Source organism: Lissotriton vulgaris, chromosome 11 (assembly GCF_964263255.1).
Source record: "Lissotriton vulgaris chromosome 11, aLisVul1.2, whole genome shotgun sequence".
In the NCBI taxonomy this organism is placed as follows: domain Eukaryota; kingdom Metazoa; phylum Chordata; class Amphibia; order Caudata; family Salamandridae; genus Lissotriton; species Lissotriton vulgaris.
This window is the reverse complement of record NC_141699.1, coordinates 706,720,312-706,736,205: the sequence shown is the minus strand read 5'-3', so window position 1 is coordinate 706,736,205 and position 15,894 is coordinate 706,720,312. Positions and strand designations below refer to the sequence as shown.

The following is a 15,894-nucleotide window of genomic DNA, read 5'->3' as shown; positions in this document are numbered from 1 at the left end:
CATTCACATAGGCATTTGTGTGTCTCAGATGTTCTATAAAGGTTATACAACAGTTGCTTTTTAGGGCAGAGCAATACACAGATAAGGAGCAGATTAGCAGATTACTGAGAGGATGTGGCACAATTTAGGTTGACAAAGCTTTTTCTTGGGAAGCATTCATAATATCTCTCATCAATACTGGAGCTCCAAATTGTTTTCATTTTAAAATGTATTTCACTGCAAAGCACGGGTCCTTTGTGCTTCCATCCTCTACAAAGAATTGGTGGGAAAAACACCAATTCATTGTAGAGGATGGAAATAATTTAGAGCTACCCTGAAGAAAGAAAAGAGTTGTCCCCCTTGCGCACAAAATAATTTCAGTTGGGATCAGCCCCACATTGGAGATATAAGATGTACCAGCCCAAAGCCCTTAAGAGAACCCATAGAGACTAATGGTTCGAAATTCACTGACTACAACCGTCAGGAATTCCATCAGTAGCGGCTCGTGGAGGAAGCGCCGCAGGGTGGTGGGGTGGGGGAGGGGCGGGGTTGGAGGTAGTAAACTGCGGCTCACGGCCGACCGGAGTAATGTAAATAAATATCTAAATAAAACGAATTTCATTGCACGCGCTGAAACGCATTTGGCGTACATTGCTTCGGTCGGCCAAGAGCTGGAGTTTACTACCCCCCACCCTGCCCCTCTCCCGCCCTGCGACACTCCCTCCACTAGCCGCTACTGTATTCCATGTATATTACATCCATATGGACAGTGGAGCCAAGATGCATATCTACTAACCCACCCATAGTGGATGTTTGGGAACCCGATTGGCGGTTCTGATAGGGTTAGGCTAGAGTCCAGCTGCCACGATATAACCCTTTTGTTAAAAAATCATTGAAATGGTTTGAATAATTGATGTGTTTTTTATGTATTAATTTTGATCATTTTCGTTTTCCATGTTAATTGCACTATGCTTAATCACTATCACTTATTTGTACATGATTTCACTGTCATCGGTTTCTTGTATAGATTGGATTTGTGTTGAAGAGGTGTTTTTCCTTTGAAGACTTGTTTGAAATGTATTACCATATCTAATGACCTGTGATATGAAAACATAGGTCCAGTTTATAAACTAACTGTTCCTTCAGTAAAAAGTTTTACAATTAAACCAGTCACTGTTTTTATAGTTGTTTGCACTTTCTAAAAGTGGCATTTTCAAAGATGCAATTTTAAAGCCAACTTCACCAAAAGATGTATTTTTAAATTGTGAATCGAGACTCCAAACCTCTATCAGCTCTCGATGGGAAATTCCATTTAAAAGATATTTCAAGGCAACCTCCATGTTACCCTATGGGAGTGATAGTCCTTGCACTAGCGAAAAATTAAATTAGCAGTATTCACTATTAGGACATGTAAAACATACCAGTACATGCCCTACCTTTTACATACACTGCACCCTGCCCATGGGGTTGCTTTAGGTCTATTTTAGGGATGAATTATATGTAGTAAAAGGGAAGGTTTGGGCCTGGCAAGTGGTTACACGATTCCTGTTCCTTGAAGCTGTAGGTAGTTAGCATTCTTTGATCAGTCTGGTTTGAAGAAATGGATTTGGCACCATCTTTTTCTTACAGGCCACAGCTCCCTCAAACATGCTTTTCCCTATCATTCATGCCTTGTGATAACAGCCCACAAAGTCATCATAATCCGGCTGATTTCAGAATTCCTTCCAGCTTTTTCTTTCGCATGCTTCAGTCAAATCATTGGACTGCTGGTGTGGCCTGTTTTCTGTAGTGCTTCATTTTGGTAATGCGGGTTTGTTAGATGACCCCACTAGTTCTGACACCTGAAAAGCCTTCTCTACTTTGTTGTGCTGCACAGTGAGGGTACTGTGTTTCTTCCGGTATTTTCCATCTGATCTTATGAAGGTGGTGGCCATTTCTTTCTTCGATAAATTGCTATAGTGGTGCATGGCGATGAGAACCCCCATTGAACAGGAACCCTTTGCTTCAAAACATACAACCTTCACTTGGCACTTAGCAAAAGAAAATACAACACTCGTATAAGATTCTCAATGGGACATTTTATAGATGGCAGGTTCCTTCACAATTTGTAGCAGTTTCTACTCTATGCCATTTGTTTAACTGCGTACGCATCATTTACTCAATCGCATGACTCTGTCATATGGAAGAATGCCTCCCCCATTAACTGAACACATCATAACATGCTAAAGCACACCTATACAGAGATTCAGACAAATAGTATAGTATTTAAGGATTTTTGAAACTATACCGGTCTTTACTAATAGCTGTTCTTGGCATTTGGTGACTAGTGTCTCAGTTATTAGCTTGGCCATTGTTTAATTAAGCATTTAATTAAGCATTTACCAATATAGTTGTTCCTAGTGCGAACAGATTTTAATAAATACGAATTTTAGTTTGTTGAACTAACCTTTTGAGTGAGATTAGGACCCACGAGATTAATACAGCATGAGTACATGAAACACACGTGTAATGGCACCCAGAATCCATTTATTTATACATAATCCTGCCATAAGGTTGGTAAAAAACTATTCCAGGTAGGTCTTAAAATAAGACTGGTAGAGAAAATATTCTGGAATGTCTAGCCAATGGCAATATATAGAGTTCTTGTTAATGGGAAATGTTTCTTTCTGGATGGTAACACCTTGTTCCTTGCTATGTCATTTGCTCATCCTCTATGCACAGCTATGGTCCTAGGTCCTTTGATCCTTTAGTCTCTCTCTTTATGCTGCCTCTTGAATTCATCAGTTCTTTGTCTTGCGATCTCGGCTCCTGTACAGCAAACCCACTTGTCTCCTTATTAATCAACTACCTTTGTGCTTGTAATGCTCATTTTCTGTTGGGATACATTTTTTTCTAGCAATGTTTCAAAGTTTCCACTAAGTTTCAGGAAGCTGCACCATAGCCTGTCCAATTCCCAAATTGAACCTCCAAGAGCCAAGTCTAACCTCAAAGCCCTGCTCAGGCGGCCAAACAGGCAGTGATTGGTCAAAACCTCAGACATAATGGTGCTTTAAGCTACTCTATCCAACCTGGTGCATGTCAAGGCAAGTTTGGATACAAAACCTGATGCATTACTGCCTTGGCAACTGTAGCATCCTCCCCAGCCCAGGAGCATGTAAATAAATACACCATACTAGTAGCTCTGTTACAGACGTCTTTATTCCTCAGCATGAAACCATGCACTGCAGACTGATTACGTCATAACCGTTAATAACCACAATCTGACAACTCCCTGCAAGTTATGTATTTCCTCTGTTGAGTTCGCCCAGACCTACAAGGGTCCTAGGGCCAGATGTAGGAGCCCTAATACCGGTCGGTAACGGCCGAATTCGGCCGTTACTGACCGGTATTAGGGTTTCCAGATGTAGGGGGCCTATATTTTACCGATTCTGTAAAGTTACCGAATCGGTAAATTTACAGAATCGGTAAAATACCGAATCGGTATATTTACCGATTTGGAAAAAACACATGTAGGTGGCACTCCTAAGAGTGCCACAGGCCCTTCAAAATCGGTATTTTACCACCCAATCCTATTGGGTGGTAAAATACCGAATTCAGGTGTGCATGCACACCTGTGCAATGTGACACACAGACATGCCCTTAGGGCATGTCTGTGTGCCACATGGCACACAAGTCCGGAATTGGGGTGCTAGAGGGTGTCAAAGTGACACCCCCTGCACCCTTGCAGGATGCGGTATTTACCGATTCTGTAAATACCGAATCTGTATTTCCCATTGATTCCTATGGGCTTCAAGGCCCATAGGAATCAATGGGAAATACAGATTCGGTATTTACAGAATCGGTAAATACCGACTCTTACAGATTCGGTAATTTTTTACCTACATCTGCCTCCTTCCAATTTACCGACTCTTAAATACCGAATCGGTATTAGTCGGTATTTAAGAGTCAGTAAATCGGATTTACCTACATCTGGCCCCTAGTGCACATAGTCTCACAACACTACATCTCCCCCTTTGTTAAATAAAAAGTACAAACAGTCACATCATATATCTTTAATAGGTTGTTGTGCTGCACGCACTAGTTGGACAGATCGAGTGCTATGAGGTGGTTGAGATGCACTCTGATTGTGCACCAATAGCACAGGTTCTGATGCTTGATCTGGACAGTTAGATATGATCGCCTCATTCATGATTGTAGGAGCTGACGAACATTGAGGTAGGGTCTTAAAGTGGGACCGGTTCCGTGAGATGGACTTTCCGGGATTATGTGCTGTCACCATGTGTTCTTTGCATGTCACAACCCTCAGAGGATCTAAAGCAAATGGGAGTGTTTGTTTTCCACTTTTGTTTCTGCTTGACTAGGACCCTGGCACTGTCATTGAAGACTGTTTCCTGAGCTCATCGATGCTAATCGATATATGTTTAGTTATGCACTTTCAAGAAGTGTTGGTGATGCGAACCTTATCAGCATTCATGGATCAGTAAGCTATCCACTGTGGCAGTTTAGTTCCGACAGCTCTCCCAAATAGCAAGGTGGTAGGTCTCTCACTAGTTGTGGAGAGAGGAGTTGAATGATAAGCACTAAGGGCTATACACAGGGCTTGGTTTAACTCTATTCTCTCCTTCGATGCTCATTGACTACCCTTTTGAGGTTACCCACCCATGAATCCTTCCATTAAACAATTGGCTAGGCACCACAGAGGTGTACTCTTTTGATGCTTGATACTGAGTCTGACTAGAAAGTCCTTGAATTCTTTCCTACTAAATGGCGGACCATTGTCAGATTTGAGAATGGAGGTGATACCACATGCTGCAAAGATGTCATCCAGCCGCTCATTACCTTTACATTGGTTGTTGATGATAACTTCACAACTAAAGGAAAGTGTGAACACTCATCAATGACTACCATGGGATAATGTCCATTTCTTAAGGGCCCAAAGAAATCAACTGCAACTTTTTCCCAGACATCTACAGGAAGGTCAGAAATTGTCAACGGGTGCCGTGTCAATTTGGGGGAAAACAGTTTCAAAGATGGCACTTTTTAGTTCTCTCTAACCCCTCTCATCTAGGTGCTCAGAACACACTCTGTCCCTTATGGCTCCTTTGGTGGCTACAATGCCATGATGTCCTTCATGGGCTAGTTCAATGATTTGCTGTCTTAGGCTCTCAGGTATGATGATTCTCAAGCCTCTCGAAACAACACATTCCCTAGTAAAGGACAATTCATCCTGTACATTTTTGATTTTTTGAAATTCAACATCGTCAGCAAAATGTCGAGTACTCTTCTACAAGTTGAAACGATGTCTTTGAGGACAAGCATGTTGTCAGCTTTAGTAGCAGTAATAATGTGTTCAGGGGATAGGGCTGCTGGTGTGCTGGACCTCATAAGGAAGTTGATGTACTCCTCAGCCATTTTGGATGTTAAACTGGGGCAATGTAGCAGTGCTCAGTCATCAGCAGGGTTCTGATCTTTACCTGGCTTATGTACAATTGCATAGTTGTATTCTTCAAGTTTCACCCCCCAACTCTAAAACAAGTGGGCATCTTGGCTTTCGGGTTTCCAAAAATAGTGAGCACCGCTTGTTGGTCTGTAGCAATATTGAAACATTTTCAATATAGGAACACATGAAAATGTTAGCAGGCCGACAGCTACAGCCAGACCCTCAATCTCTGGCTGAGAATAGGCACATTCTATGTCAGACAAGCTTTGACTGGCATAGGCCACAATGTGTCTTTGCGCATTTGAATGACAATTACATTGAGCAAGGATTGCCCTCAGCCCCTCCGGGCTTGCATCTACTGTGAACACAGTATGTAACTTGGAGTCAAAACAGGTCATCTCAGTTGCTTTCTCAATCGCATGTTTTATTCTTTTGAAACTATGATCAAATTCAGGAGACCACTGGAAAGGAACATTTATTTTTGTGAAGTCTCTCAATGGGGAGCTCACAGTAGCAAAGTCACAAATGTACCTTGAGCAATATGTGGCCATGCCTAACAAAGATCGCATCATGGTGGCATCTTGTGGGGGCAAGTGGCTGACAGTACTTGCACTTAAACTGGTTCAGGAGTCATTCCCCCATCAGAAAAAATGTGCCCAAAGAACTTAAGTTTGGTCTTGTGAGACTCACACTTTGTTGCGTTCAGATTGAGACCTGCATTTGCAAGAAGCTGGCACACTTGTTCAAGAGCCTTGCCGTGCTCCTTTTACGGTGTCCCAAATACCAACATGCCATCACTGTTGATAGGCTGATGAGGGGTGATACCGGAAACCGGCCCCAGAATGCTTGTTTAAGGTCCAGGGAGGACCTGGCTTGGCATTTCGAGCAAGGGGCAAGACTGATTTTCATATGGCTGGGTCCAAACTGTGGTGTTGTGGTGAGCAAAAAAACGATGGATTAAACTCAGATCTTTGTGACTGGGGTGAATGTTTGCATTGTTCAGCATTCCATCAATCATGTGTTCTTTTTTGCTTCTGTAGCCCTAAGTGGGAAGGGTATGCCCAGATGTGGGTCTCGTGCTCACTGCAGCACTGGATTTAAGCAAGCCTGGCTGTTTAGGGGTGATCCCTCAAAACTTGTCCCAGGATGCATGTTTCTAGTCAAGGAAGGACCTGGCTTAGCAGTTTGGGCTGGACTGTTCCCTTGAGGAGCAGGGTCAAGAATGATTTGCATATGGCTGGGTCCAAACTGGGGTGGCATGGTGAGCAAATAAATAATGGATTAAACTCAGATATTTGTGATTGGGGGAATATTTGTATTGTTCAGCATTCCAACAATCATTTGTTTTTTTTGCTGTCATCACTTTAGTTAAAAGCATTTGTAACCGGTTGAATTGTTCGACATATAACATACTAACATATTTCTGCAGCCTATGACACTCCAAAACTCAACCGTTTACTGTATCGTTGCAAACACTAATGGAGAGCAGTCTTGTTTCTTCAGGGCTCTTTGTCTCTACTGAACACCAGTTGTAGCATCCTGAGACCATGCAAATAAATACACAACACATGGAGCTCTGTAAAAGACGTTTTCACTCCTAAGCATATGATCATACACCACACACTGATTACGTCATAACCGTTAATGACAACACCTTAACACCTCCCAGCAAGTTACATAATTATTCTGTGGAATACGCCCAGACCCGCAAGAGTCCTAGTGCACATATTCTCACAGTAACCAGATGGCTTACTCTAAAATGGAATCTTTTGTTAAGTGTCTGCAAGCAATGGCAGGCTACGTGTTGAGAGCACTGTGTGCCTTGTGGTATACTGGGGTGCATTTTGTGTGTCAGCATTCTCAGCTTTGTGTTCTCTAGTGCTGAGTTGGTCTGCAGCCCTTGAATTATAAGGTTGAGGTGGGACTGGGGGCCACTGCGGCACAGTCTTGCTGTTTTCAGGCATAGAAGTAGGCATCACAGAGTTTTCTTCAACAGCCACCAGTAATGAGCGGTTCTTCATAGGTGGATGCTTGCTTGTGGGTGTGCGGGTCACACATTATTTGGTGCCAAAAAGAACACATTGCCATTGTAGTCCCTGGCACAGAAGGGAACTACTTTGGATTTACAAGGGTAGAATGCTGTGACTCGAGGTAAATTTAGCCAATGGCTGAAGTCGGCTGACCCATTACCATATGCTGTATACTGTGGTGGGTGGAAAAAAATGGGAATGACACAATAACAGACCAATGAATGAAGAGGGCTGCCCGAAAGCCTCTGGGAGTATAGTACACTAGCAGACCCACCGGAATTATGCGAATCTGAGTAGGCAACTTTTTTTTTCATAATTATGCATTTGCTGCAATAGCCACATAATTCATCTGGTGCATAATCGACAGACTTTTTAATAAAATTGTTACTAAATCAAATGGGTCAAAATTTACTAAAAACTTAGCAATGTGTTTGTGCACAGTGGTAGGTCTTTTGCAAAACAAAACTGGTCATAGTTCAGTTACTTATTTCTGTATTTGGTTGTTAACCTAGTACTAATTAAGGGAAATATTTGCGTCAACAGTATTATCATGTGCAAAAATGTCAAAATAATGAAGTAGTACAAGTAATACTATCAAAAAATGTGCCGCATTATGCCACATAATATGCCCTTTTTTCTGAATAATGTAATCAACCCTCCTGCATAATTTGGTGCTCCTCTGATGCATAAATCAAGTGGCTCTGGGTAATAGTAACACTGGTTATTTACAGCACTTGGAAATGTCAGAAGTATGGTATTAAGCACTGTATATAAAGAAAGTTATTATTATTTAAAAATGTGTGAGTCACTAAAGCATTGCAAGTGTATCTTGAATCTTACTTTGTGAAGCCAGCGCTTTAAGACACATATTAACCCTAAAATGGTTGTATGTCGAAAAAAGGCATACCTTTACCATGCCGTTACATTGCTGACCTTCCAACGAATGTGTCTTTACCACGCATCTCTTTAAAAATTGTAAATTGATACTTGTATAGTGCACTACTCACCCGCAAGGGTCTCAAGGCGGTTGTACGAATACCGCTGTGGAACCCATCCTGGCTTTCCCTGTGAGGCGTCCACTCCTGGGCACCCCCAGGGGGAAGGCCAGGCATCCTTAGCGTTGTGGGGGCCGTTGTGGAGATTAAGCAAGCTATTGCCCAGAGTTGCAGAGTGGGACTGATTGGAATAGGCACCGAGGCGAGAATTATCAGGTCCGTGGAATTTTTGAGCCCAAGACCCGCCGAGGCGGGGAATTGAACCCTGGTCCCGAGCTAGACCTCTGCATCAGGGTCTGCCGCTTATCTTTACCACAATATGCTTTAGGGAAAGCGTTGGGCTTCAAAGAGGTATAATTTACTATACCAATTCAAGTCTGCACAACAGTCCAGCGCTGCTTTCCCTAACCCCTGATCAAACCATCCTTTGAAAATGTGATATTATGAAAGAATTGATGGCCTTCCCAGGAGTTGCAGAAACACGTGTTTTTCATAATTTCTTTTATCTACCATTTGCAAATCAGAACTATGAGAGGGCACGAATGACATATAAATGGCAGGGTCGCCTGGCCAAGAATGTGATGGTGAAGGATGAGCCTGGCAGGGAAGCACTGCCAACCCTCACGTCTTCAGGGCTTGGATCAGGCGGCTTTATCTCACTCTACACGTGCTGGGCAGGCATGTGCATGGAGGCCTGGTCAGCTTAAGTAACAGGCTCGATGTGAATGTACAATAAATAAAAAGCTACAGAAAAAAGCATACATTAAAAAAAAGACAACGCGGGTCAGTTCGATTTTGGATACTATTGTTGTTTTAGGTTTGTGTAAGTATGATAATATATGTTGTTCGGTTTTTTTTCTTCTTTTTTTTCTTTTAGAACAGCGTGAGAACGGAGTGAATGTCTCTGTAGCTTGATACAATGTCTTATATTAAAGTACAATTACCGGTTCTCCTGACACAGGTGAATGGTATTGCATTTCTGAGAACGCTGTTATATAAACCTTTGACTGTGGCAGGCGGAGGAGCATTGCCCATTACGTCAGAACATTGGTTATGAAACAGAACATGTATGAAAAGGGTAAGTGCTTTACAAACCGTTCGTACACATGTGCAGGTCACATTACATATTGTCCCTATGGGGTAACAGACGCCAAGTAATATGTAATATAGGATGTATGTGGAATCGATCACAATGAAAGAGCGAATGTTGCTATGTTTTGAGCCTGCACTAGAATGGGTCCTTGCACCTTCAGGCGCGAAATTATGTTTTCAATGAGCGAAGCAAGCTTGGAACGGTCGCCGAAAGGAGGGAAAGCAAAAATGCAAGGCAGATATTGCTAACCCAGCACACTGGAAATCACTTTGGATCAGCGACTCCGGCGAAACTGTAAAAAAAAAAAAAACACAAGCATGGACTTCAGCGCTTGTTTGAGAAAAAAGCCCCCAGGGGGGCCAGGTCCTGTGGGAATTGTTTAAAAGATGGAGGGGGCGCACAGGGCCCCCCTCTTGGGGCTCATGGAGCCCTGAGGACCACCACCTCCCTGGGGTTTTATTTATTTGAAAAAACGGATGGTGGTGCAAGTGGCCCACCCCCCATGGGCTTTATAAGCACCAGGGACCACCACCTCCCCGGGGTTATTGAAACACTGATGAGTGGCCCCCTCCCGGGCCATTCTTGGCCCTGGGGACCATCATCTCCCAGGGGCAGGCCCTTGAAAATCAAAGGAGTGGGGCCACATGGCCCACCTCTTGGTGCCAATAATAGCCCTGGGGTTTGCTGCCCCCAAGGCCAGCTCCTGTGTGTCCCGGAGTGCCGACCCCCGGGACATAGCTGTTTGCTTTAGCTTGGCAAAATCTCTGACAGCTGCTGCCAACCTAAAGAAAACACTCCAGTTGCAGAGGGCAGGAGCTGTTAATGTGCTCTCGCCCACTGGAAGCAGAGGTCTCATCGCTTTCCCTGCCCGCAGAAATGCGGGCAAAGAGATGAAACATATTGCTCCTGCACAGAGGAAGCCACATCCATACCGCAGCAATGCTGGCTCCCACAGGAGGCGCGGAGTCAGCTGGGAGCATATGGGCCTTGAGGCTCCCCCCCCCCCCCGTGGTCCCAGGGGAACGGAAAAAAGGGAGCAGAAAGAGGCAGAGCTAAGGTAGAAACAAGCAGAAAGAGGGGACATAAAGGTGAGAAATGAGCACAAAGAGGCAGATTAAAGGTCAGCAACAAGCAGAAAGAGGCAGAAAAATGGTCATCAATGAACAGAAATAAGCAGAATAAAGGTCGAAAAAAGCAGAACGAGGCGGAATAAAGATCAGAAATGAGAATAAAGAGGCAAAGTAATGGTCAGGAGGGAGCACAGAGAGGCAAAATAATGGGCAGAATGAGCAGAAAGAGGTAAAACACAGGTGAGAAACGAGCAGCAAGAGGCAAAATAGAGGTCAGAAACGAGCAGCAGGAGGCAGAATTAAAGTGGGGAGCAAGCAAAAAGAGGTAAAATAATGGGCAAAACAAGCAGAAAGAGGCAACATAGAGAGAATAGTAGATCAGTGATATCATCAGTGATGTCACTGACCATGTCATGAGTGATGTAATATGTGAGGTCATAAGCAGTGTATTGCGATTGCGTAAATTATTGTTGGCTCAGGTTACTATAACTGTTGAATTTCAATAGTTTTGTATGAGTGAAATCTGGGCCTAACTATAATGTCCCTGTAATTATTTCTTTAAGTAAATATATATTTATATAGTGCTTCACCTCCTTTGTCTGAATTTGCCTCTGAGAGGTGATGGTCCTTGAGGCTGCGGGGGGCAGACAGGCCCCCTGTATTGTTACTATTGTTTGCCCCGGGAAGGTGGCAGTCCCTGGGGCTGTGCGGTGGCCGGGTGGGCCCCCTTGCATTGTTACTATTGTTTTATCCAGAGAGGTGGTGGTCCCCTGCCCCCTCGCATTCTTATCATTGTTTGTCCTGGGAAGGCTGTGGTCCCTGGGGCTGTGAAAAAGGCCACATGGGCCTCCCTATACTTATTTTACAAATAGCACCAGGGAGGTGGTGGGTCCCAGGGCTGCGAGGGGGCCATGCGGGCCCCCGCAAGATTTTAATATTGTTTGCCCTGGGGAGGTGGTGGTCCCCAGGGCGCCGGGGTGCCAAGTGGGCACCACCCGCATAATTAAATACACAGCCCACAGGATTTTTCCCACTCAGAGGCTTCCTATAAAAGATGCGCGGGAGCCAGTGTGTCTTTTTTTTTCCACTGTTGCCACAGAACCGCAGGTCCACCTGTGAATTCGCGGCAAAATTGAAAAAAAAATGTTTTTAAAAATACCAAATTTTAAAAGACCCCAAACGGGCACTAACTAAAAGATGCCAATGTAATCTTTCATCTAGTCGAATTTCTAAATAGCAGAATTTGTCCATCCTGCTAATGTGCTGTCCCCTTATCATCTGGAATTTCGTTTACACGCTTTTAGACTCAAGCACCTTCACATACTTTTTTGTCAAATTAGTTTTCAGGCCTAGACTGCTCATAAAATAAAAAAAAACAATCAATTAAAAGTTGCAGTCCATTAGCAGTATGTGCTCTAAGCACAGTGCCATCTGCATACAGCAAGGCTAGCACCTGCCTTTTACCTACCTAAGAGACATCCTTGCACCCTGCCACTAACTGTTCCAACTGATTAATATATCGAATAAATAACATAGGGGCTAAAATACCGTCTTGATGGACTCCTCTCCCTACCCAAAAGTGTGATGTGCAGTCCCCGTTCACCCCATATCTTACTGAGGCTTCCAACCTGTTGTGCAAATTTATCTTGAAATTTATAGGAGCCTTCTCGACTCCCATGTCCTCCAGCAGGTATGTAACTGCTACCACGCATCTTTTAGCACGAAATACTTTTACAACGAAACTATTACCACGCAGGACCCTTTACAACGAATACCTTTACAACGCATTACACTACAACGCAGATACTATTACAACGCATACCATTACAACGTAAGTATAGGTAAGTTTATTTTTTTTTAAATCATTTATTAGGGGTATTGGGTTTGGGTTTTGGGGTACAGGGGTATTTTTAGGTTTCAGGGTTGGGTTTGGGTTATCGGGTACAGGGGTATTTTTAGGTTTCAGGGTTGGGTTTGGGTTTTGGGGTACAGGGGTATTTTTAGGTTTCAGGGCTGGGTTTGGGTTTTGGGGTACAGGGGTATTTTTAGGTTTCAGGGTTGGGTTTGGGTTTTGGGGTACAGGGGTATTTTTAGGTTTCAGGGTTGGGTTTGGGTTTTGGGGTACAGGGGTATTTTTAGATTTCAGGGCTGGGTTTGGGTTTTGGGGTACAAGGGTATTTTTAGGTTTCAGGGCTGGGTTTGGGTTTTGGGGTACAGGGGTATTTTTAGGTTTCAGGGCTGGGTTTGGGTTTTGGGGTACAGGGGTATTTTTAGGTTTCAGGGCTGGGTTTGGGTTTTGGGGTACAGGGGTATTTTTAGGTTTCAGGGCTGGGTTTGAGTTTTGGGGTACAGGGGTATTTTTAGGTTTCAGGGTTGGGTTTGGGTTTTGGGGTACATGGGTATTTTTAGGTTTCAGGGCTGGGTTTGGGTTTTAGGGTACAGGAGTATTTTTAGGTTTCAGGGCTGGGTTTGGGTTTTGGGGTACAGGGGTATTTTTAGGTTTCAGGGTTGGGTTTGCGTTTTGGGGTACAGGGGTATTTTTAGGTTTCAGGGTTGGGTTTGGGTTTTGGGGTACAGGAGTATTTTTAGGTTTCAGGGTTGGGTTTGGGTTTTGGGGTACAGGAGTATTTTTAGGTTTCAGGGTTGGGTTTGGGTTTTGGGGTACAGGGGTATTTTTAGGTTTCAGGGTTGGGTTTCGGTTTTAGGGTACAGGGGTATTTTTAGGTTTCAGGGCTGGGTTTGGGTTTTGGGGTACAGGGGTATTTTTAGGTTTCAGGGTTGGGTTTGGGTTTTGGGGTACAGGGGTATTTGTAGGTTTCAGGGTTGGGTTTGGGGTTTGGGGTACAGGGGTATTTTTAGATTTCAGGGCTGGGTTTGGGTTTTGGGGTACAGGGGTATTTTTAGGTTTCAGGGTTGGGTTTGGGTTTTGGGGTACAGGGGTATTTTTAGGTTTCAGGGCTGGGTTTGGGTTTTGGGGTACAGGGGTATTTTTAGGTTTCAGGGCTGGGTTTGGGTTGTGGGGTACAGGGGTATTTTTAGGTTTCAGCGTTGGGTTTGGGTTTTGGGGTACAGGGCTATTTTTAGGTTTCAGGGCTGGGTTTGGGTTTTGGGGTTCAGGGGTATTTTTAGGGTTCAGGGCTGGGTTTGGGTTTTGGGGTTCAGTGGTATTTTTAGGGTTCAGGGCTGGGTTTGGGTTTTGGGGTTCAGGGGTATTTTTAGGGTTCAGGGCTGGGTTTGGGCTTTGGGGTACAGGGGTATTTTTAGGGTTCAGGGCTGGGTTTGGGTTTTGGGGTACAGGGGTATTTTTAGGGTTTGAGTTTTGGGGTACAGGGGTATTTGTAACATATATTTACAAATTAATAAATAAAAATTAATATAATTAATTAAAATATTTAATAATATTAATTTTTTAATAATTAATTAAAATATTTAAATAATTATTAATTACATTATTTAAAAATAATATATACTTACCTATACTTACGTTGTAATGGTATGCGTTGTAATAGTATCTGCGTTGTAGTGTAATGCGTTGTAAAGGTATTCGTTGTAAAAGGTTTTACGTTGTAAAAAATGCGTGGTAATGGTATGCGTGCTAAAAGTATGCGTGGTAACATCATATATCCCCTCCAGCACAGTCCATACCGTAGCTCTATCAACTATATCAGAGGCTGTGCTGAGGTCCACGAAGGCCAAATGTATTGCCTCCTTCCTCACCTTAATATACTTGTTGACTAATAAATAAAGATTAAGATTTTGCTCGATCGTCCCCCTCCCTGATCTAAAATTATATTCGATGTCTGAAATATTATTCCCATTCTCTGCCCAGTCACTCAATCGAGATAACAGTAATCTCCCTATAACCGTCTCTTCAGCATCCACTAGAGAAATGGGGCAATAGCAGGATGGGTCTGCATGATTCCCTTTTTTTATACTAGTACAATGACATATCTGTGCCTAGAGGAGGGAAGATGACCTTTCGCATTAAGATGCTGGGTGTCTGGAGGGGCCCATAAATCCCCAGATGACTTATAAAGGTCCCCGGATACCCCATCTGACCCAGGAACTTTGTTTGAGGGAAGAGACACAATAGCTTCATTGACGTCTCTGACATCGAAATTTAAAGGACTTGTAGCCAGATATACGGAGCCAAGCATGTCTATGCAATAATACGCTTGTATTCTTGTATTAATGCCTCTGGCTGCTGTGTCTACTGAATCTAGGGCACACCTGATTGAATTGTCGGAAATTAATTTGCCCTCATTTACAATGTCATGTCACCTTTTGTTAAACTCCTCAGGGAGGTGTTGTAGGAGCTCCTCCATTTCATCCCAATGTGCCCTATTGTATCTTGCTAATAGAGCTTGAGTGTTGGCAATCCACCAGTGTTTGGAGGATTATGCTGCCACGCACTTCCCGGAAGCTTCAATAAGTTTGGACTCTTTGTCAGGTGGAGGTGCATCTGCTAATGCTTGCGAATTAGTACTTTTAAAAGTATTAGATACCACCAGGGAGTCTGGGAAGACCCCTGGTGTAAAAAGGGTCTCATGGTGCCAATTTGTATTTCTTTTTGGATGTAATGATTCATGCCCGCACCGGGTCTTTGAAAACGATGTCAGAGTGGCGAAGCATTTCCTTTAACGTAGGAAGATAATTACATGATCTATGTGTGTTGCACAAGCTTACAAAAAGGAAATCGTCCTATATTGGGTCTTTATGTAAGGGGACCTGGGGATATGCTGCTGCCCTAGCAATGAGGCCTTCTTACGATGAAGCATGATCAGGGGTGATGGTCTGGATGGGTAGCGATCCGGGTCAGTATCAGCCATGGGGATCAATTTAAAAATTATCACAAGGATCTGTGGGCTGTAAAAAAGCATCATCTTCCCCCTACCCCTCATGATCATCAGTGGAAAACTGTGGACACCCCAGTGGCATAACGTTCCATGTTTCATCTTGAGAATGATGTGGTGAAGGTGGTGGTGGAGAAGATGGTGGAGGAGGGGGCTGAGGTGGTAGAGAAGTAAAGGAAGTCTGCAAAGGCCTCATTGATATGTTCTTCTTCTTTGTAGCAGGTAGTAGTGCATCCATGGCCTCTTCGAAAGAAAATTGGTGATTAAATAGTTGGGGCACCGAATGCACAGTTTAAGCTAAAATCCAACCAGTGTGATGCTGTAAGTGCAGTTATTTCTGCTCCAGATCAAGCAGCTCCTGCATACGTTAGAGGACTGATTCTGGAGGCAACTTGGACGCAGAGGTCGTTGGTTTCGGTGCCAACATAGTTTTC

General features: G+C 43.6%; 1 protein-coding gene across 1 annotated transcript in view; it reads right to left on the bottom strand.

The window, feature by feature from the left end:
• LOC147683352 (vesicle-associated membrane protein 2-like) overlaps positions 1-15,894 on the bottom strand; it is a 302,743-nt gene that overhangs the window by 7,329 nt on the left and 279,520 nt on the right. The gene's annotated exons all lie outside the window — the stretch shown is intronic.